The following is a 23,311-nucleotide window of genomic DNA, read 5'->3' as shown; positions in this document are numbered from 1 at the left end:
TCAATATTTAGATTCCCAGCTGACGCACAGTTTATCCTTTGTTGCTCATTTTGTTTTGGTTTGATTTGCAAGCAGGAGGGGAAAAATGTCCAGTTAGTTATTTTAAAACATACTATATGACAAAAAAAACCTGCAATGTATCTGATTATGCAGGCATTTCTCCTGCAGTAACATGATATGATTAATGTGAAAGACATTGGGGTCAGGTTATTTTTCCCGTGCAAAGCGTGCATTATTTTTTTATCCGTTTGCTTAAATTTCCAACTGAAACTTAAAGCCAACAAATCAGGGTGGCCTTCCCTTTTATTTCTCCTCCTCCTTCAGTTCTAGCCAATAGAATTATTTATTTAGTTACTTACTGTATCTGAAAGGCCGTAAATTGCACTGCTACCTAAGTCACAGAGGGAATTCCTTTAAACATGTACTGTAAGTAAAAATCCATAAATAACCTTCGGCAGCCTACAATAATCACCTACACAACAAATTCATTTTCATTCCTGCTTTTAAACTAATCTTCCAGTTAACAAATCAAAACAAGTACCAAAACGCAATTATTCCATTGTGATAATGATCTTCTAACACTTGGATTGTACCTATGCTTATTTGCTCCCACCAAACAGGCTTTTGTTAAAGTTGTACTGATAAGTGCAGAGGACAATGGGGTGGTGGTGGAGGTAATAAAGGGAAACAGTGCAACTTGGGTCCGACTGTCCATTGCTCTGCACCTTTTGTATTCAATTACACTAGTGTAAGGTTGGTGTAAAATGCTGCCAGATCAGAATGTTAATATAAATTACATTACAATCTTCAGGGCAATGGAGAATCAGGCCTCCTGTGAGTACATGATCCTAAAAGATGGCTACACTACCGCAAGAAATGCAACTGCAAAATTAAGTCAGGAATGAATCTGGTATTAATTGGATCAGAAGGCCAGGAAATGTTTTGCAAAAGACATTCATGCAGGACAGCTGTAGCCAACATAGGTTTTACCCTCTTTATGAATCTACTTCTTGTTTCCTGAAACTAGCCCTCATTAATATCAAACACACTTCATCTGCTTGTCTTTCCTCCTTATAGCTCAAATGTTAATGGTGCATCATAATTCAGACAGCTGGTAATCTTCCACAAGACCACATCACACCAGCGCCAAATACAGGGGAAAAGTTCAGTGTTTATACTGAAAAACATGAACAACTGACTTTAACTCAGGTCTGGGATGAACAAGGTAAATGACATGGATAAATGAAACCAAACAAAGATATTGACATGTCAGGTTATGTTATTTCATATCATCTTGTAAAGGGGCAGAAGTAATACAACAGAAGATGGACAGCGTCAATAAAAAGCTAGATGCAATGAGCTAAAAATAAAACACACACAACTAAACTTGACTCAACTGCCTGCCTCCTGAATAATCAAATGCACAAAACTTGGAGAAAAAACTACAGTAATTAATTTACATATTCAGTATGGTAACACATATGCTGTATCACAGAAAAGGAATCACATCAAAAGGTAAAAGGTATGTATCAGAATCATAAAGGTGCAACATTCTTCGGCCAAGAGTCCAAATGCTACATTGAAGGTGACAGTTATGGCCCAATCCTGCAAGATACTACTTATATCTTGAAAGATATAACTAGTACTAAATATTTGATCTACTAGATATACTAGATCAGTGGTCCCCAATGCAGTGCCCGCGGGTGCCATGGCACCCGCCGGGATGTTTTTGTGCACCCGCAGGACAAACCAGCGCCAACAGTTCTTGCCACTGCTGTTTTTCAGCAGCATTTCCGCGGCCGGTTTTCCAGCAGCCGCACTCGGCGGCGGCATTTCAGCGGCGGTGTGTCCAGCGCCCGCCACAGCTTTCTGCGATGTTCACAAATATACACTAACATTTAAAGGGTTAACAGTTTAGGTTCTGATACAGCAAAGACAAACACATGCTTAACTTTATGCACCGGGGGTAGTCCCATTGACACACTGCTCACAGTGCATAAAGTTAAGCATGCCTTTGATGGATCAAGATCATAAGACCCAATTACTGGGTTCTTTCACTGGCACTACGCCTCAGAAATGCACCCACATCTCAAAAAGGAATAAAAAAATTGAGTGTCAGTTTGAATTCCTGTTCATTCCCACTTACTGCAGTGCTTCTAAATTTAAATCTTTATAGTTTAACAAAAAATCTCTTGGTGCTTTTTCTTTAAGTTTCTAATAAAACTGGACTGTCAGAAGGAAACTTCCCACAATAGACCACGCTATGGACTGGATAAGTAATAAAATCCCTAAAATAAGCGGGGGAGGTGGAATTATAATGAAAATGACGATGCATCCCTAACATAAGGGGCCCCGTAATTTCATTACATTGCTAAGCAGGTTTTTTCCTCTACTCCAAATACCTGGATGCCACTTGAAGAAATAAACACAAACTGCAACATACATACTATGTATAGGCACATAAAGGATGACAGAATAACATCTTTGAAATACAGTTAAATTCCAATCTATGATGAATCAATCCTGTTAGAGTCATTAGGTAACTGTTGCTAAATGAGTGGCCAGAATCTTCTGAAGCTCATTCTAACTGATCCTACCTTTGAGTTTTTTCTGTATTTTTTTTCCCTTCCGTATGTTCTGCTTTACAGTATTCAAAACAAAGTGACATCTTCCCTGTTTGATGACACAGAAGCTGACTTTAACAGTGCATTGCTGGCTAGTGCTTATATTGCACTGGGAATCAAATGACATGGATTATTTCCCCAACTCTGACACAGACTTGATATGTGATCTTGGGCAGTTCACTGAACCTATTTATGCTTTGAGATCCTCGGGTGAAAAAGCTCTTGGAAGTGCTAGTATAACATCTGTTAGAAACTCATTCCCCAACACTGGCTGTTTATTGAGTTTGTAAGAAAGGTAAGAAAAATCCATAGGAAAAAGGCTAGTATAATAAACTTTAAGTAACAGTAATACTTACCATTGTTATGGCTCTACTTCTGATTTCCAAGATCTGCCCCATATGCCCCAGCAAGTTAGCCACATTCTGAACAGATTCAATGTTCTTTGATTAATCTCCACACAAGTTATTTTATCAGCTCACTTCTTGGCCTTCTGGCAAGATCAATGGGAATATTATATTCCCTATGATTTGAGAGGCCTTTCCCACTCTAGCTACGATGATGTTACAGTGGTTATCATTAAAACCCCAACACTTGGTAAGAGTTACCATACACTGGGACGCACAGACAGCTTCTGAAGGCCTCCACTAATCCTGGGATTTAGAAATAAGGAGAAGAGCCCCAGATTTCATTAAAATAGAATTTCTAAGTCTCTTTCTTACAAAGATATCCTTGAAAATTGGAACTGATCACTAGGGCTGAAATCCTGTCACTGATTTCAGTTACTCACAGCCCCCTCACAGTCAACCGGGGCTGGCTTTTGCGACCTGGGACAATTATAGCCAGAGGTCCTTTATTTTTAGGCAGATTCCAGATGAGCTCAGAACTGTAGGGGGCACTGCTGCCTAGGTTACTAGGGTTGGCACTAGACTCCAACAAGCTCCAGATCAGCTTGCTCACTGCAGCTGAGACATCTCCTTTGTTGAGCAGCCAGAGCCAGGCAGCTCAACTGCATGTAAGGCAGTATGGCCTGCCCTAGTGGGCTGATCGACTGACTCCGGCAGTAGCACTGACACCTGCTGCCTCGGTAGCCTTTGTCAAGCCACACAAAGCAAGATTTACAAACCTGGGTATCTCAAGTTAGTACCTGCAGATTTATAATCCTGAATGCCTGCAATTTCCAATTTCTATTTAATTATAAAAATAGGATTGTGGGTGCAACTTATGATAGACAAACATAAAAGTTTATTTTCTTCTCTTTAGGAGGAGTATGTATAGGAACCAGTAATACTTTTTCTAAAGGAAGTGAGGAGGCGGAAGCTGCTAGCTTAGTGCTTCACAGGCCTGGCAAAAAATGTTAAAGCCGGCCCTTGTGGTATCTGAGATAGCACAGCTTCCCCCTATTATTTAGAACAGGAAATTACTGTGGAAACTGTTCTTAAAAACTGTAAGCTCATCAGAGCAGGTGCCATATCTTCCTTTGTGTTTCCACAGTGCCTAGCACAATGGGACCCTGGTCCCAACTGGGATGCCAGGGAATACCACAATATAAATATTATATAATTAACACAACCGGAACCTGTAGGTACTATCTTTAGACTGAAGTGCCATCAATCAGAATATCACCATCCAATGGACTCCAAGATACAGTTTGTCTTATTTTCTCAGGTTTGCAATCAGATGGTGAATCTGCTCACCCTACATACACATTCAAGAGTCTCCTTCCTCAACCAACTAGTCAACAAAATAGGAGAAGATAAAGACCAGCAAGACATACTTAACTAGCAGGTGTGACATGTGGAGTCGGATGCATTCATCTGCTTCTTTACTGAGGTTGCAGGGAGGAAGGGGAAGTCTCCCACCTAGTTGTGGAGACACAAAGAAATCCGATCGATGTCTCGGAAGCAACATGAGAACAATGCTTCAGCCATCAAGTCGCGTAGAAGACAGCAGAAAGAGGAAACACCTGTATCTATGGGTAAGCTATTTCTGATGGCACGGAGCACTGGGATAGGATGTGTCCTGAGATAGGTAGGACTAACTAAGGGTGGACACAAACATCCCAGGCATACAGCAGGACAGGAATATTCAGACTAAGCCTGTATCAAGGATGTAAAAAATCCTTAAATAGAGCTATAAATTTCAATCCTTTGCAACTTTGGCCAATGATAATATATCCATAGCTATCTCTTGCAAAAACTGCTCTTCTTTATCAGACTTGCCCACAATCCAGCACGTATTCAGTGCACATCTTCAGGGCTGCCAGGGGCAGTATCACATTTGGAAGGACTTTGCTGACTGGAGCCACTGTTGAGCATCTCATTGTTTTAATGTGGAGTTTGGAAATGTTTGGATTATACGTACATCTGTCCCTTTAACTTACACCTTGGAGGATAAAGCTGAGCATTGTGCAGCACGCAAATGGAACATGGATGTCTCTCTGCATGGAAGACTCCCTCCTCCCCCACAGTAAATTAAATAGCTTGCTAGCTGGCTATCAATACAAACTGAAGCCCCTGTCTGCCACATACATACATACATACATACATACGTGTGTGTGTGTGTGTGGCACTGCTTATCCATCTACAAAACATGCCACATGCCAGCTGTCTGACTTATGCTAAGCTGGAAAAGAGGCAAGAGGATTGGGGTAGAAAGTGGGGGGAAAACAAAACAAACCCCCAGCACAGTTTAAAAGATTTCTTCCTGCTCACCGTTTTTATTTGCTTTTTTCCAGTTTCTATGGGAATTGTCTTCTCTCCCACTCTACACGGTGCTCCTTATTGTCAATAAGGCAACACTTGGTGTATATCCAGGAGTTAATTCTGAGTTTCCCTCTTAGGTACTCACCTACCCTTTTTCCGATTACTCGTTAATTCCCGAGCCAAGTTATTCAATGGGAGGCAAAGGAGCTCAGGTGAGATAGGTAGGGAGATGAGACTGCTTTCATCTCTCAGTTCTATGTATCACAAGGCTCCCCCAAGAAGTCATATTGTAAATACAAAATGTTTTAATACCCACCAATCTATTCCAAAAATGCCACGAGACACACACAGAATCTCATTATACATGCTGTCAACAGTGTGTCACCTGAATAGAGAAGTAAGTTTTTAAATTTTAACTGCATACACTAAATACTGTGATACATATATACTTTATTTGATTTATTGCTCCGCAATGCTTTTCTTCAATCTCTTGAAGCTAATTTTTCTCTTAAGCACAACTGCTTAATTGGCAAGTGTACAAAATGTAATTACATTGCATACAAGTTACAATATTGCTTATGGGAATATCACTGTTCACGCATTCTGCTTTATTTTGTGTTTAATCTCTATTAAGAGATCTGTATGAAAATAGATAGGTGCTCCTGATTTTATAAACATGACATATCATTCAGTCATTTCCCTACTAATCCAAGCCTAATGCAACCCAAAAAAAAACCCCATCTTGGATTAGTTCAATACAGCTAAGTTAATAACAAAAGTCTTATATTTTCCTCTAAAGAAAGTTCAGTACTAGGACATCAAAAAAGCTGAACCTCTCTGGGCTTATGTTTGTCATGTCCATTATATGAACAAAATGGTAAGAGGCAAGAGCACTGTACAAAGGAATATTTGGCTTTTAAGGATATGAAACCAAAACCCTCAAAACATTTCCCAAAAGGATCTTGGCCATCACATCTTTATTGTAAAAGAGGCATAAGAATGCAGTGCAGCTTTACAGAAATAGATGTCTAATGCCAACTCTGTGAATAGCACCTGATATACTGAAGTCAACAACAATCAATGAATGTGGCCTTTATCTTGTGAGCTCTCTTTTCTGAGCAGAGTATCAGATTAATAATACACATCTTTCTCTTAGCTGAGAGTCCTATCAGTCATTCAACCTGCAAGCTATTCTGCATTTGAGTATACTTGTCTTATGCCCCTAGATGACCTTCACTAGTCAGACTATCACAGTCCTGATTGCAAATGTATCCAGTTATGCCATTTTGCACTAAGAATTATTAACACCATAATAGGACCTGATACAGCAAACACTTAAGTGTGAGTAATTGTACGCATATGAGTAGACCTGTTTGCAGATGGACCTTACTGTGTACTCTGGTTAAATATAACAACATTGGTATTATACATAAGTGCCTTAAAGGTTTATTTCATTTGCATGAATCTTGAGATTAATGTTGTTTGTTTGTTTAAGCTAATGCATATAAAGCCAAATGCCTAAAATGTCTTCAATTCAAGATTTGTTTTACTATTGTGTTTTTAATTCTACTGGCAAGTTCATATTTTGCTCCAATCTCACTGTAAAGAAATGAAGTTGTGCAGTCTACAGTATCTTGAACTACTTAAAAAGTTACAACGTACATCAGTATTTGTTATTGTTTATCCAATCACAGTTTGATCTGGTTTACTTCTTTCATTATGACACAGCTTTTAATATGTTCAGTTTTAGACATAAAATGCGGTTCCTGTATATTCAACGGATGTCACGCAAAAAGCTTTAGTGCCTCAAAGGCTTTTGTGGAGTAAGTGAAATCCAGCTGTTGATTTTTTTTAAACTAAAAATAAATGTCTCTCTTGATAACACCAGCCTCACCCTTAACAGCTAATGTTCAGCCGCACAAAGTGTAGATAAAAAAAAGGATGTAAACATTCTTAGAGTGCTCTTTCTACAGTGTTTTGTGATGCACGATAAAGTATGATCTCAATACTATGTGGAGTCTTAGGAAGCTTAGAGTGCATACAAAAGGTTACAATCTCAAAACCCAACTTCTTACCCTGTCAGTTGGAAAGGTGCCCAGACATAAGTAACACTATTCAAAATCTTGCTTTAGAAGACTTGAACCGTGGTTTTAAATTGCTCATTTTTAATTGTTTTGTACTTGATCTCTTTAAAATGCAACACATAGTCTCTTTTTTGTTGCATTCGTCACACTATCATAGTTTATTTAAATTTAAGATCCATTTTAGACCCCATTTCAGTCATTTGTACTTTTTTTCAAAAGTTGACCATGATTGCTGGGGGGCGGGGGTTCCCGCAATTATGATGGCAGCTAAAAAGTGTTTTAAAGTTTAAACAAGTTCATTCAGTTGTGAAAATGACTTGACAATCCAGTAAGAAATTTTTTTCCAGACATTTTCTGCACTTAAACTAAAGAAGGAAAGTTCATATTTGACACGTGTTGTCCCACATATGGAATGTGACCTTTGCTAATTTCTTGTCTGTTTGAGTCCACAGTGGTATTTACCAGGTGCTGACACTGCAGATAGTTCATCATTCTCATTGCTGCAATGGATTTTTAAGATCTTGAGGACTTAACAATTGAGCAAAGAGAAGACTACAGAATTAAGATCCTGCAATCTTTACTAAGTGTTATTCACTAAAGGACAGATTCTGCAAACTTTTACCCTTGTGAGAAGGCCTTATCCTATGTGAATAATCCTATTGAAGTAGACTGGAGATGCAGGTCTACAGCACCTGTGGAAACCTAGCAATTTTCATTTAAATGTCAATCTTTTTATAGATGATAAAGTCAGAAGGGATCACTGTCATCACCAAGTCTGACCTCCTTAATAACACAGGCCTTAGGAGTTCCCTGAATACATTCCTGTTTGAACTAGAGCCCATCTTTTAGAAAAACAACCAATCCTGATTTAAAAATTGGCAATAATGGAGAATCAACCATAAACCTTAGTAAATTGTTCCAATAATTAACTATCCCACACTGTTAAAAATTTGTGCCATACTGTTAGTCTGATTTTGTCTAGTTTCAGCTTCCAGCCACTGGATCATGTTATACCTTTTCTGCTACACTGTAAAGCCCTATATTATCAAATTTATTTTCTCCACATAAGTACTTACAGACTGTGATCAAGTAACCCCTTAACCTTTTCATTGTTAAAATGAACAGATTGAGCTCTTTAAGTGTATCACTATAAGGCATGTTTTCTAATTCTTTAATCACTCTGATGGCTCTTCTCAGAACCTTCACCAATTTATCAACATCCTTCTTGAATTGTAGACACCAGAACTGTACACAGTATTCCAGTAGTGGTCACATCAGTGCCAAATACAGAGGTAATATAACCTCACTACTCCAATTCAATATTCCTATTTATACATCCAAGGAATACATTCAACCTTTTGGCCACAGTGTGCACTGGGAGTTCATGTTTAGCGGATTTTCCATCCTCCACACGCCCCATATTTTTCTGTCTCTTAATCCCAGGATAGAGGCCCCCTGCATTCCTTATTCCTAGATGTATACATTTACAATCGGCCATATTGAAACACAAAATATTTGCTTGTGTCCAGCTTACCAAGCAATCCTGATCATTCTGTATTAGCAGTCTGTTCTCTTCATTATTTACCACTCCCCCAATCTGTATGTCATCTGCAAACTTTCAGTGATGATTATGTTTTCTTCCTGGACATGAATCAAAATGTTAAATAGTATACGGCCAAGAACCAGTCCCAGCAGCACTCCATTAGAAACACCTGCTCAGTTATGATACCCTGTTTACAAACTACATTTTGAGACCTGTTAGCCAGTTTTTAATCCATTTAATATGTACCATGTTGATTTATATCACTCTAAATTTTTAATAAAAATGTCATACAGTACCAAGTCAAATGGCTTACAGAAGTCTAAGTATATTACATCAACACTACTTTCCATAAATCCATGATGACTGACATTAATAATATTACCTTTAATTTTTTTTATATATTGAGTTCTGTATCAGACGTTCCATTATTTTGCTCTGATCAGCATCAGGCTGACAGGCCTTTAATTGCCCAGATCATACCATTTACCCTTTTAAAACACTGGCACATTAGCTTTCTTCCAGTCCTCTGGAACTTCCCCACTGTTGAAGACTTACTGAAAATCAACATTAACAGTCCAACAAGCTCCTCAGCCAGCTCTTTTAAAACTCTCAGATGCAAGTTATCCAGACCTGCTGATTTTAAAGAGTCCTAACTTTAGTAACTGTTTAACATTCTCCTGAGTTATTGTTGGAATGGAAATTATTTCATCGTATGATATAAATGTATCATGTTTTTTTCCCAAATACAGAACAGAAATACGTATTGACCACTTCTGCCTTTTCTGCATTATTCTTGACAATTCTACCACTTCAGTCTAGTAACAGACCAACACAATGTTAGCATTCTTTTTGTACACGATGCACTTAAAATACTCCTTATTGTCCTTCACTCTTCCAGCCATAGATTTGTCCTCATGTTCTTTGACTTCCCATATCAAATTTCTACAGTTCCTAGCTTCTGATTTATATTCATGACCATCTTGCCCTATTATGTACCTATGTTTGAAAATTTTGGCTGTACTGCCACAGATAGATACTTTTAAAAAAAATGCATAAAAAGCCTGAAAAACTCCAGCACAAAGGCTGGAATGGAGGTAAGCGAAGTGATGCAACATGGAAAAAGGAAGTTTTGAGAATAGTTTTCAAGAAAGAGATTGAAGAGTCATGGTGTACCAGGTCAAGCAGGATATTCTCAGAATAAGGGGCGGCATGAGGAAATTCACAGAACCAACTGTGGGAAGAGGTGACAATGGGCCTGTTCCTGTGAGGTGCTATGGCCTCAATTCTCAATGAAATCAAAGTCATGGGATATGAGGGATGCTCAGCAACTTGTAGGATAAAGTCTCTTTGTCATCACTTCCCACAAGTGGCTCTCAGGGTCAGGTGGGTCAAAGGGCAGTCCAGATCAGTGGTCAGAGTTCACATAAGAGATTTGATAGCCAGGAGATCCAATCCAAGGAGAATGTACAGTGAGGTAGTTGGCAGGGTCAAGTGAGGCAACAAGGCAGGGCCCAAGCAGCAACTAACAGGCAGTGGCTTGTTGCTCAGACAAGCCCAGAAAGGAAGCAAAAAGTTTATATATTGTCACCAATCAGAGTCAACATCATGTGGCCAATCAGGAAGCAGGCTGCGGAACCCTGAAAGCTGGCCCACCCACATCTGTGAATTCCGCAGTAAATGAATGCATTGGTGTGGTGTGATGGCCAAGGCTGCTTCCCAAGAATCCAGTGGGACTGGGTACAAGGCCAGGGTTTGACACCAGGATTCTCACACTCTGGATTTCCTCATGCTGCCCCCATCTGGGAGTATCCTGCTGTACCATGAGGTTTCATTCTCTTTCTTCAAAATTCCTTTTTCCTATGTAGCCTTCCATCACTCACTCCACCCCATGCAATTTTATCTGCTTGATACCTTGCCAAGTAACCAAGTACTGAGTTCCTGGGCTTGTCCAGTATCTCTGCATTAATTCTATGGGAGACTTATTAAGTTTGATTCCAGCTTCTGATACATGGTGCTCCTAGGATTCCATAGAAACAGCAAAGTCACCTACAGCCAGATCATCAAGGGCTGTGACTGCGTCAGATTTCATACTCTAAGCAAAGTCAGGCCTGGTGTTTAGATTAGATGGGACACCTCCTCAAAAGAAAAAAAGTCTGAGAAGATACACTGTGAGTTGTTTTTTGTGGATCAGCCTACAACTGTAATTCCACCTCCTATGGAGACTCTTCCAAATGCGGGATTATACTTCATCCTTCCATCACCAAAAACTTTTTCATCTCTTTATTTTTCATATTTTTGCTTTTCAAATAATGCACAAGAAACCATGTTGAAATAAACTGTGCATCAAAACAGAAGTGTCAATGTACAAAAGTTAGGAAATTCAGAAAGTGCTCAGATATCTATAGTAACCTCAAAACTGTCCCCTTGCATGCATATGTTGCAGTACTGTCATTTGTTGCACAAAATGAATGGTATGGAAAAAAAAGACAAAAATACTACATCTGTGCTTCTAATGTTAGAAAAAGAGTTTCCGTTCTTTTCTACGACATTATATTACATACCTTTTAGTTTGCCATAGTCCTCTGTTTGTGATCTTATAACTATTGTACTATGGCTACATCTACACTACGAGCTACGGGTGAGATTCCCAGCTTGCATAGACATACTTGTGCCAGCTCTCATCTGAGCTAACACACTAAAAACGGTAGTGTAACCATGGCAGCACAGAGAGTGGCAGCGGTGGCACCATGATAGCAGCCCCAAGTACAAACCCATCTAAACCTTGTGGGCACGTACTCAAGGCTGCCAGCACATGCCACCCCTGCTGTCGCTGCTACACAACTATTTTTAGTGTGCTAGCTCAGATGAGCGCTATCACAAGTATGTCTACAAGAGCTGGGAATGACACCCCCAACTCATAGTGTAGACGTAGCCTAAATGAGCAAAGGGTAGTATGGCACACATTGGAGGCAAATAATACGGTGATGTACAACAGGATTTCACTTATTTCTGTAATCTTAGCATTACACATATTTTGTATTCCTGCATTTCATATATGTTGCGAGATCATGTAATGAAAGACCCTATTATAATATACACTAAAAAAGGAAGGAGAAAAACCATGGTTAATGAGGATACCCTAACACCTAACATTTTCTGACTCTCAGATATGTAAACTCTCACCCATAGTGCTGCATTTTAACACTTCTGAACACATAATATAGTATGTACTAGTGGCATCGGCTAAAACATACAGCAAACATACACAAGTTACAGAAGCTTCAGATATTCTGCAAGTGCATGGAAACCAGATAAAACACTTTTACACATAGGAGACTGAATTTAATCTTGGGGCCGATTAGTCTAACTTTAGTTTAGATCTGTCGACTTTTCAATACAACTCCCAATATTTGGGCTAAAATATTTGCTCAAGTTTCAGATGGGGTAAATGGCCTGGGATCAAAGTACCAATTGGTATCTGATTCTCTCCATATGCCAATGCCACCAAAAAGTTTTTACATCATAAAAGTGCAAAAATCTATTTTTTATTATCCCTTGTAAAGGGTCTCTTGTATTCAGTGTTGCACATGTTTAAAGAGAAATTTACATTTTTCCACCAACTAACACAAACACACACAAATAAAACTAAAGGGTAAACTGATAAAAACCAAGAAACTGACGCAGAGGGAAACCTGTTGTTAACCTACCCTATTTGCACTCGGTATTACAGCACACATGCTATGTAAAAAAATCACCCACTGTTCAGAGACCTCTGCAATAAGTAGACACAGCAGGGTGGGGTTAGAGATAGAATTTCAGCCATAATTCTGATGCTCCTGCCTTTTGCCAGTTTAGACCATATTCTTAAGACTATGTTAAAAACAGTCTCTTTATGTGCTGGAACTCGTCTGATTTTTCATAATTACCCAGGCTTATTTCCCCTTGCCCCCCACAAATCTTGCCTGAACAGCAGGGCAGGTAAAGTCTCTGCTCAATATCCAGAACAAAGTTCCTCTGAAATACAAATTTAGGCACTGGTAGGGCTGTGCGGTTTAGCAGACACATTTCAAATATGAGCCATGGGACTTCCCCTTTCTAGGCCATACAACGGGAAGCATAAAAGTCTTAACACCAGCTGAACACTTTACAACAGCAATGCATAATTACAGTCAGCCAGAGTTCAGTTCTACAGCACTTGGGATCCTAGACAGGGGGCTTGCCAAAACAATTCCCTAGAAAGTGCCCCTTTCCCCCCGCAGCTGGTTGGGAGGGGGAAGGCAGAGACAGAGCATCCCAGAAAAGCACTAGGAGACAGCAAGGAATCCTATTGTCTCCGTCCTAGCTGATGGGAAAGAGGGAAGGGATCTACCCCATTCCTGCTGACTAAGGGAAGACGACTATCGCCCAGGCTTTGTCACTCACGGGAGGACAGAGCACTGTAAGCCCTTTCCTCCTCACCCTGGTAGATGAAAGCGCCGTTCCAAGCCGATGGGTGACGTATGGGTATTCTATACTCCCATCTACCATTCTGGCTATTAATAGGGATGGGGCTCTCTCCTTTGCCCTCTCTTTGAAGTTGATTGTGGGGGTGGGGGAGAAAAAGTCACTGTTGCCAGCTCCTTCCTTGTCCTGCCTATACTGGGCATCTCTTTCCATGGCCCCAACCTCTTATTTGCCATTGGCTCTTTCCTCACCCACAAAACCCTGCTGCCTCTTTATTTAGAAAACAAAAAAGCAGCTTGTAAATGTAGACATGGCCTCAGTAAACGCAGGTAGGCTCATTTTAGAGTCTCCTGTGGCTTTGTGCAGACTTGCTTACCACAGAAGAGAGCTGTATTTTCAGAACTGAATCAGGGCCTAAAAATATACCGGACAGCATTCATTTAATAGTAGTTATTTTTGGTAACAACAAATCATTCTACATTATTCCCAGTCTCATTAAAGCACTTGGCTTCTCATAAACATTATGTCTCCACTGCACACATTCTCTAACCACACTGTGCTTCAGGGGTCTAGTTAAGTAATAATTGGTATGCATTGTCGCAAATAAATAGCAATTGATTGTTTGACAACATTACACAAGTTTACACATGCTAGAGTGACTGCAGAGTCCTGTATTTGAAAATCAAGTCTCTGGGGTTATTCTAATGTCTATTTGTTTTAAATCTCTAACAGTCACCCCTGGTGCATTTCACACTTTTGTCCAAATGAGACAATGTCTTTTGTGAAAAAGGACATTCAGAGAAAGGGGTGAAGCTAGGAGCCTCCAATCTTGCAACAGACTCAGCAGAGACAGGCCCTTGTGCCCACACAGAACCCAAATGAGGCTCCACTGAAGCCCAAGGCTCGAACTGTGTATGATCTTTGTCACAGCCGCTGCCCTAATTCTGTGTTTTTGAGAGTCAAGGAAGATTCATTTCAAACAAATAAACCTAAAAACTTACTTAATTATTGAAATCTATTATTGATTTTTGTAGATTTTTTTTAATTGAATTTACATTTCAGTCCCCAAACAGCATTTATTTCTGCCAGACGTTAACTTTCACTCTTTCCGAAGATCAGGTATCTTAAAAGATTGGTCAATCGGAATGAAACAAAACATTTTAAAAGGTGGTTTTGTAAGACTCAAGACTAATACAAGTTTCCCCACATACACGTCTTCCAAGTATACAATTTCACAATTCATTAAACGCTGTCCAACCTGTGGCCCAGTGCCCTTCTCTCACCAGCGCACCAAACGGAAAGGGCTCCATGCAAAGCGGGAGAGGGCTATACTGTTCTGTGCAGCACATAATGGAATGTAAAACAAGTATACTTACAGCAACACACACGGCTCAAGACTGCGTGGCTCAGTGAGGCAAAGTTTCCATTCATGTCAAGGGCCATAAATAATCCTTTGGGAACTGAGCCTACTTAGGTGCTACTGTATAAGGCCCAGTTGAGATCAGGGCCCCATAATGCTACGCCTGAACGAAGACACAGTGTATGACTACACTAGAGTTTTTTACCTCAAATTAGGAACTCAAGGTACCTAACATATTTGTAAAAGCTAGTCTGGATACTCCCCACACATCTGTCCCCAAGTAACCCACAAATGTTCATATGCTGGAACAAACATGTGGGGAGGGTCCAGACACTTCACAACACCAGGGTGGATTTGATTTAAATCAAATTGATTTAAATCACTAGACAGGAAGACTCGATTTAATCATGAATTTCTACATAAACGGGCATTCTTGTTATTTTAACCTCAATACATATTCTTTACAACTCAGAGATAGATGTAGGATTCATTTTTAGAAGGTACACACTATACATTTTTAAAGTGATTTATTTTGAAAACTTTTCAGATTAGTTTTACGGCTATATCAGAAAATGAATGACTGTTTGGTTATTTCATTTACCAAAGGTAACTGAAGCAGACATTTATGAAGTCATTGGGAGGTGAACTATCTCCAATTAAATGGGTTAATCATTAATATTTGGAGGATTTTCTTGCCATGCTGTATTAGGAGGAGAATAAATTGTTCTATTTAACTATTTCTCACCTCTATACATTATTTATTTATTTGAAAACATTTTTGCTGTTAACAAGCATGTTATCTCTGGAGACACAAATCCACAGTTTGAGAACCGCAAAACTAAGCATCTCTGATGGTATCTTCTAGACTGAGCACTGAGTTCCATTAGGTAGATAGAAAGATTAACCTAAATAATCTGTACAGAAGCCCCTGGAACCCCGTAAGATTGGGTCCCTAATCCATGAACTATTGGAACTCATTTACAAACATTACATGAATATATTGTCTCAAACTATAGAATTCAAATTTATAATCCCTATTCCATGATGAGATAGTTTTAATTAAGCTATATTATAGCTAAAAAATATCTTTAGATAGGTTTTTTCCTCAAAAAACATTTTAGCAAAAAAATCCCATTTAAATAAAAAAAAATCCGATTTTATTTTTTAATCATTGATTTTTATCCACCCTGTCCCAAACTTTTACAAATGTGTTAAGTACCTCTAATTATTTAGCAGTCTATAAACTTGAAGTAAAAATCTTTAGTTTGAACCAGCCCATGAGACAGACAGACAGATAATCTAAACAACCAGTGACTCGAACAAGGTTACAGAGCAAATAAATAGCAACACTGGGATTAGAATCCAGGTCTCCTGACTCCCACGCCCTTTTCAAAAAACCATATTGCTATCACATGAGATACTCAGTACACATACAATTTCTGTTCTTTTATTAGGTCAGAACTGAAAGGAGTTTTACAAGTAAATTTTTGCAGCTTATTGCAGCTATTAAAGATGCTTTCTTGTGCTGAAAAAAAAAATACTTCTCTTCTTTGTTATCAATTTTTTAATGCAAATTGTTACACTAAGGGGACTGAGAGACGCAACTGGTACACCACTAATAGATATCCTCTGGGTCACCACAGCTTTGCTACTGGGGAGAAACCATCGGTTACGCAGCTAACAGTGGTTTTTCTGTTCATGTGATATATAGTCTGTATGTGCAACTTTCATGTTACCAGCTGAGATGGGCCCAAACCAAAACTGCATATCTAACCATTGTTAACCTTTTGAAAAGTTCATATCTATGTGCAAATTCTCTATCAGGTCAGCTTAGTCACACGGTGGTATTTCTTCCTCAAAAGTGTTCTAATTTTAAATTAATTTTTTTAATTAATTTTTGAAAATAATCCTGTGGAAAAGTCAGAAAACAAAAGCCAGGCATGTACAAAACACAACAGAGCACAAATGATGTCAAATTTGCCAGCATTTCCATCAACACGATTCCCCACCCGTTGATTTCTTTCAACCAGCTCTATTTGTAAGAAGACCCTTACCAGATCAAGTTACCCAACCAAAATCAGCCCCAAAATTTGTAATGTGAAGGGAGCAGTATATAGCAAAGTTCACCTAGCAGTACGAACACAATTGTTGCAAGCAGGGCATTAAATGTAGCGCAGAGAGAGAGTCAAATTTGCACCCAACCCCCACCTTCAAGTCACAGAGGGGCCTGAACACAATGGAACTAATATTGTTCAATGTATGTTTGGTGGAGGCCACATAAGGATGCAAACCTCCTGTGTACCACGGAGTTGTAATCAGCAGCAGCAGGTCATCTGTTCACACTGGAGGCGGGGAGTGGGGGGGGGGGGGGGGGGGGGTGGAATGGAAGCAGAGCCACTGAATGTGCAAGTACACAGACCCAAAATGCACAAAAGACATATCCGAAGCGCTCCTACAGAGGGCTCCATGGCCTGGGAGAATGGAAAAGGATTCTTTCCCATCACCCACACATCACCCACAACACAGGGAACACAGCGCATAGCCCAGCTGCTCAGGTAGTGTGCTGAGAAAGGGATGTGGCCTATACACAACACTTACCACTTATACAGCAATGTATACTTTTCAAAGCATTGCACAACCATGAACTAATGAGACTTTAAAGAGGTGCTGATGGTCTCCTGAAAAAAAGTTGTAACAAATTCTAGTTCAGAACATTTACTTATCTGCAGCCTTATGCTGTCTACATTTACTCCCCCTTCTTTAGTAAAAAAGACGAAAACAGGATTTTGTTTGAGTTTGTCTTTCCCTGCTGTTTATTCTTCCAAGATAAATCATAATCTCCTGTCTGCAACATCACCATCATTTACTGATAAACTACCTGACATCACACACTCAGGATTATGACATCAGGGGCGGGGGTGGGGCAAAAAACAGCAACAGATGTTTAGTCCTGGGTAAACAGAGCCTGTTCGCAAGCAAACAGTCCCTGGTATAATGAATGTGGGTAGAAAACACAGAAAAGAGTAACTATATCATTATGTATACAAGCAGGACAGGTCCTAACTAGAATTGTTGCCTGTGTGAAATGAGTTTGTGTTCTTGGTCCAACTCCCAGTAGACGGGTATCAACATCATAAAAACCACCATCACAACTGACATAAATTTGCCAATTTTTGACCTGATCCTGCTGTCCTTACACACCCAAAACTACAACTGAATTCCAGGGGGATTTTTGTCTGGCCCCTTTCTGGCAGTCTCATCAGAAATGCCAAGACATGAATAGGCATGGAGACCACACTACTTTTTCACACTGAAAGACATTCTCACCGTGGTGGGGCTGAAGTACACTGATGATGCAAACTTCCTCACCTTGCTCAATGTCAATAAACAGAGGATTCAGCCTTCAAGGCCTGAATTCAGTAACTTCCATTTCATACAGGATATTTCACTTTTATCTTTACTTTTCTTTTTTTCAGCCTTCCCCTTAAAACCCATCTTATCTGTTTTTACTTCCCCTCTCTACTGCTGGAAGAATACCACTGATTGCAATGGAAATACTTGTCTCTTATTCCTTTTTCTGTTTGTTTCACATTCGTTTAGAACTTCATATGCATGAAAGTGACAAAGTGTGCTTCTGAATCAGAATTTAAAGTGCCAGGTAACATTGTACAAATACCTGTCAACAGAATTATAATTCCTAATTGCCCATTGACTTCACTGGAACCAGGATTTCACCCCATTCCCTACAGATAGACTGAAGAGGGATTAAACTGCCCCTTGTTTTCTGCTATGCTCATTCCACGCTAACAATAGCCCTCCTCTCTCCCTACTGCACATTCCGTATGCATATGTGAATCCTCATGTCATTTCTCCTTTCAGAGCCTAAAAACGAAATGCCCTTAGTGGAATAGTAATTTACATAAAAAGAGTTAAATGACAGGTATGTATTTATACAGGATGTACAGATGGGACAAAAAGGTTGAAGGGCCTGATCCTTCTATTAAAAATCCATGGGGAGTGTTGACTTCAATGGCCCTAAATTAAGAGTGTTATCACTGAAAAGCCACTGATCACATTTGGTTAGTCTCCATTAAAATCAGGAACTAAAGACACATTGAACCCTTCAGAATACTATTCTGAAACTGTGACGAATAATCGAATGCTGTCTTACAAATGAAACTGTGAATATATTAGAAAAGAGCTTTCACCCAGTTCTTTCATATATTCCATCAAAATTAGCATCAAAGATCTAGGGAAAGACCTATTTTGTAAAGATCATCATTACTTAATATATTCCACAATTATTTAACTTAGTTCAGATATAGTATAATTTAAGGAAACCTGAACAAATATAAAATGCAAGACCTAGCAGACTGTTACAATTTTTCACAACAGCATCACACTCCAGTATTTTAACATGCCCATAGTTTTCAGTAGTGTAAGTTTATAGGAGCACAATTTCACTACTTTGGCACAAGTCAAATTATTTCCAACTTTCATGGCTGATACAAGCCATCCAAAAAATGTACTGTATTTTGTTACTAAAATTAACTTACCCTTTCCAATGGGTCAAGCAACTCCTGATTCAATTACTTTAAAAAACTGTATTGTACACATTCTTACAGAAATGGTAGCTGAACTGCACAAGTGTTATTTCAACTGTATCCAGTCTGGCAGACAAATTTCCTTCACCAGCCACAGACTTAATGAATGTGTATTTGTAGCCAGTGTCTAGGACACAGCACATTTAGGTTGATGTTTTTACTGATACAAAGATTATTAACACTGGGACCCAGGCCATGGTCACATACATTATGGTGACAACTTCTCTATACTGAAATGACAGTGTTAAAAATGAAAGTTACTGCCACCATTCTACCATTACTGTAAATTCCTTTAAAATTTTTTCCATTTAGGAAAAGCATAAGTGCAAAGGGTACAACTTTGCCTTCAAAACTGATTCATGATAGGAATGCACTGTTAGCAAATAGCATTCTGGCGCTAGATCTCTGCAGGATGTCATTCTGTGTCAGGGATCCTATTTGACTGAATCTCATGGATTCTAAACGGCATATGCCATAAAGAAAACCAGCTTTAAAAGCCTGGTGGTTTGATTGTAAGACATGAATTCATCATTTAAAAGAAAAAAAATGGCATTATTTTTACATTATAAAGTTTTACAAGAAAAACATTTTCTATGCTGACAAACTACTTCCCACGGTCAACATTAAAATGTTTTTAAAAGTGACTGCATTCTTTTTCTGAACATGTACATTTTACCTCCCTCACCAGATACACCATATTTGATTTCATGTTAGAAATTATTTTTAAAAATCAGAATGCAAATAAAGATGTAGCCACTGACGATACAAGAAAGTGAAGACACTCAACCACATAATAATTTTTATTAACTAACGTGTATTTGTAAAACCATGAAAGCAAACCCCTACACCTTACTAATGACAAACAAGTGTTTTACAAAAGCCTTCAAAACTAAGAGTTCCTGTCTAAAAATATTGCCCTGCATTAATAATACAAGTTTTTCACAGACCATATCAATTATTAGTAAGATGTCATATACTACCACTTATAGCCATTTTATGCCACCCTTCTGATAAAAAGTTTAGTAATAAAACATATAAGACCTTATTTAAGATGAAAAGGCTATCTGTACAACTCTATGAAGTTTGAAGACAAATCAGCTTTGTGGTACTAAAAGATTACAAACACATACAAATCACTAAAAATAATTTTTACTACAGTACGAGTAAGTGAAATGCCTGTGTTACAACAATCACTTGTATAATCATAAATGCCTCATAGTATTCTGAACAGAGTGTCATTATAGGAGTGTGTCTTCAGTTTTGCTTGTTGAAGCAACCTTTAAAGAATGGTGAAGCAGGCATCACCCTTATCCAGTGAAGGAAAGACTAACAAAAATATTCTGTCACTAGACAACTTATCTGCCATTTACTTTATTCACTAAGCTTGCATAAACTAAAAAGTACAGATATTTTTCTGCAAATCTGAAATAACTGCACTTTTATGCCAATTGATAAACTGCCTCCCCTACGGAAATAACTGGTCACAGAGGCTAATAAGCACTGGACATCTTTAATTCTATTTATTTCACTAATATCACCAAAAATATATGATCAACATATATAAAATATCCCTCAATGCACTACAGAATCGTACATGTTTGTTTATTTTGTTCGGTTATGTTATATTTGATCATGTGTGAACAATTAAAGTGGTCTAATTAGGGCTAAATGTATTCATAGGTTGCATGCAACTTCAGGGGCAACTCTAAGTATATTTGAAAGAAGAAATGACTTGTCTTGTTTTATTTTGAAATCTTCATCTCCTTACACTTTCTTCCTTGTGTAATAAAAAGGACAGCATCACAGTCTCAGGCAACATGTAATACATTAAGCCACATCCAGGATTTACCTTAGGGGTGCAATCTTGTTGAAAGACAAAAGACTACTCTTTATTTCAGTTCCATGTCTAGTTAGTTTCTGTTAAAAGAACAAGCTCTTTCAGGCTCAAGTATACAGCGTAGCTTTAATCCGCACACATTTACACACGGCTGCTCTGCAAAGGCTGAGACACAGGTTTGCTTTAAAGCACAATATAAAATTGTTAAAGCTCCATGTATATAAGCAGGAACCCTAAGCAACAGGAAAAAAACTAAAATGATATTTTACTGTCCAAAGATTAGGGAAACTACATGAAAAAAAAGATTTGTTTTCTCCTAGGACTATAACAGTTGTAGTGAGGACACACAAGAAAAATAAAACAGAAGTAGATCTTATATGGAACATAATTCAAATAATGTATGAACCATAGCGTACAGTGGGACAGAAAGCATCTTCTATTGTACAAAACAGTGCAAAAGAACACACAAACTTTGTTGCTGTACTACAAACAAGTTAAATTTAATAATTTTGCTTCCTTCTAAAAGGTATACGTCCAGAGAGGATGATTAATATTATATATAAACACAGAAACCCCTAATGTGTACGAAGGAATTGCTAAAGTGACTGATCTGCATTTTAATTCTTCAGTGCATTATTTATCAAAAAGGTGAAACCCTTTTCCAGCACATTCAGGCATCTCATTCTGGAAAACTGTATCTAATTTTCATTTCAACAGCACCAAAAGATGGTTACTGAGGCTGCTGAGGATAGCCAGGGGTATTAAATACCAAACAATCAAGATCGCTTCTAAATCACACACACACAGCAGACTGTGAGGCACAAACTGCAGGCACGCCGAAATGCTAAACGCGGAGCACTGTTAACTACGTGCCAGTTATTGAGTAAGAAGCCTTATTCTGTTTACAATCCCACTCTGTACGGTAGGGTAGGCTCTACGGTACCCTAGACTGCAGGCGCACCAGCTTTCCAATCGCTTTAGCGATCCATGTGGAGTAAGAAGTGTTGCATTACGTCGCAACGTTACAAGGAAATTAATCAGGACGCTTCCTCGGAAAGGAGTTTTTCAATCCACCCTCCAGAACGAAGCCGATGGAACGTGTCACTATCGCATTTACAAGCCCTAGGCTTTCCCCTTCAAACTCGACTGATTCCAAAGTACCTGTGCCAATGAACCGGATTTCCCTCCAGTTGCTCATGCCCCCTGCCCCCCGTCCCTCAACTCTGGAAATGTTTGTTTTATAAAAAGAACAGGTGTACTTGTGGCACCTTAGAGACTAAATTCAGTGCTTTGCTTTTATAAGGTCCACCAAACGCGTCCACGTTGCAAAGTCTCCAGCAAGCCCCCAAATCAATACGTTCCTCTCCGGGCGGATTATGCATAAAAGAGCCGCGACGCGCCACGCCCACCACGACCCAACTCTGCCATTGTTAGCATCACGACTGTTTGCACCAGGCAAACTTTCCGACTGCGGCTTCAAGTGCACCGAAAAGTGCACGAGGAAAGGAGACGTGAAGTGCAGGCTCCAGCGTGTGGGCAAAAGGAGGAAGTCCCAGGCCAGGCTATATTAAAGGCTGAGTGAGAAACACCCCCCCCCCCCCCCCCCCCCCCCCCCCCCGCCGTTGTCTTGGCCGAGACTTTGGCAGCCCTGCAAACCGTGGGTAACCCTGCTAATCTGCTGGCAGATGTTGTCCATCATACTCAGCACTAAGTAAACAATGCAGAGCCCAGCGAAACAAAAGATTTCCACTTCACCTCGTTTAACGTCTTTCACTCACTCTCCGGCTGCACTGGGGGAGCTTCTTGGAAAGGGGAGATTTGAAGAGGACGAGAGCAGCAATGTAAAGATTTGTCATTCTCCCTTCCCCTCCGCCCCCGAACGACAACAACAAAAAATATATATGCACTACCTCGGCTGGCTTGAACTCGCTCGCTGGCTTGAGCCACTGGCCCATATTTGTCCCTGCGTGCTCCGAAGTCTGCATCACATATACATGCATGATCAATCGCAGGGGCATTACGCACACGCACCGATGTTTCAAGCCAAGACAATAATCAGCACAATAACACACCGAACGCGCGCACACACCCCTGGCACGGGGAAATATCCCCCC

At 39.4% G+C, this 23,311-nt stretch overlaps 1 protein-coding gene across 20 annotated transcripts in view; it reads right to left on the bottom strand.

Moving 5' to 3' along the window:
- The window catches only part of CTBP2 (C-terminal binding protein 2), a 427,187-nt gene that overhangs the window by 200,769 nt on the left and 203,107 nt on the right, over positions 1 to 23,311 (bottom strand). For 2 of the 20 annotated variants that reach the window (XM_037904346.2, XM_043552056.1), the window contains exons 2-3: positions 8,945 to 9,051; positions 4,399 to 4,483 (exon numbers count right to left, since the gene is read on the bottom strand). The exons of 11 other annotated variants lie outside the window; for them this stretch is intronic. The gene's annotated coding sequence lies outside the window, so the exon portion shown is untranslated. Of the gene's footprint in view, positions 1 to 4,398; positions 4,484 to 8,944; positions 9,052 to 22,465; positions 22,959 to 23,107; positions 23,287 to 23,311 lie in introns of those variants that run through there. 7 more of the 20 variants (XM_037904345.2, XM_043552057.1, XM_043552058.1 and 4 more) reach the window with 5 other exon arrangements.

The sequence above is a fragment of the Chelonia mydas genome, chromosome 7 (assembly GCF_015237465.2).
Source record: "Chelonia mydas isolate rCheMyd1 chromosome 7, rCheMyd1.pri.v2, whole genome shotgun sequence".
NCBI lineage: Eukaryota > Metazoa > Chordata > Testudines > Cheloniidae > Chelonia > Chelonia mydas.
Note: the sequence above shows the minus strand (reverse complement) of the source record. Positions and strands in the feature narration are given on the sequence as shown.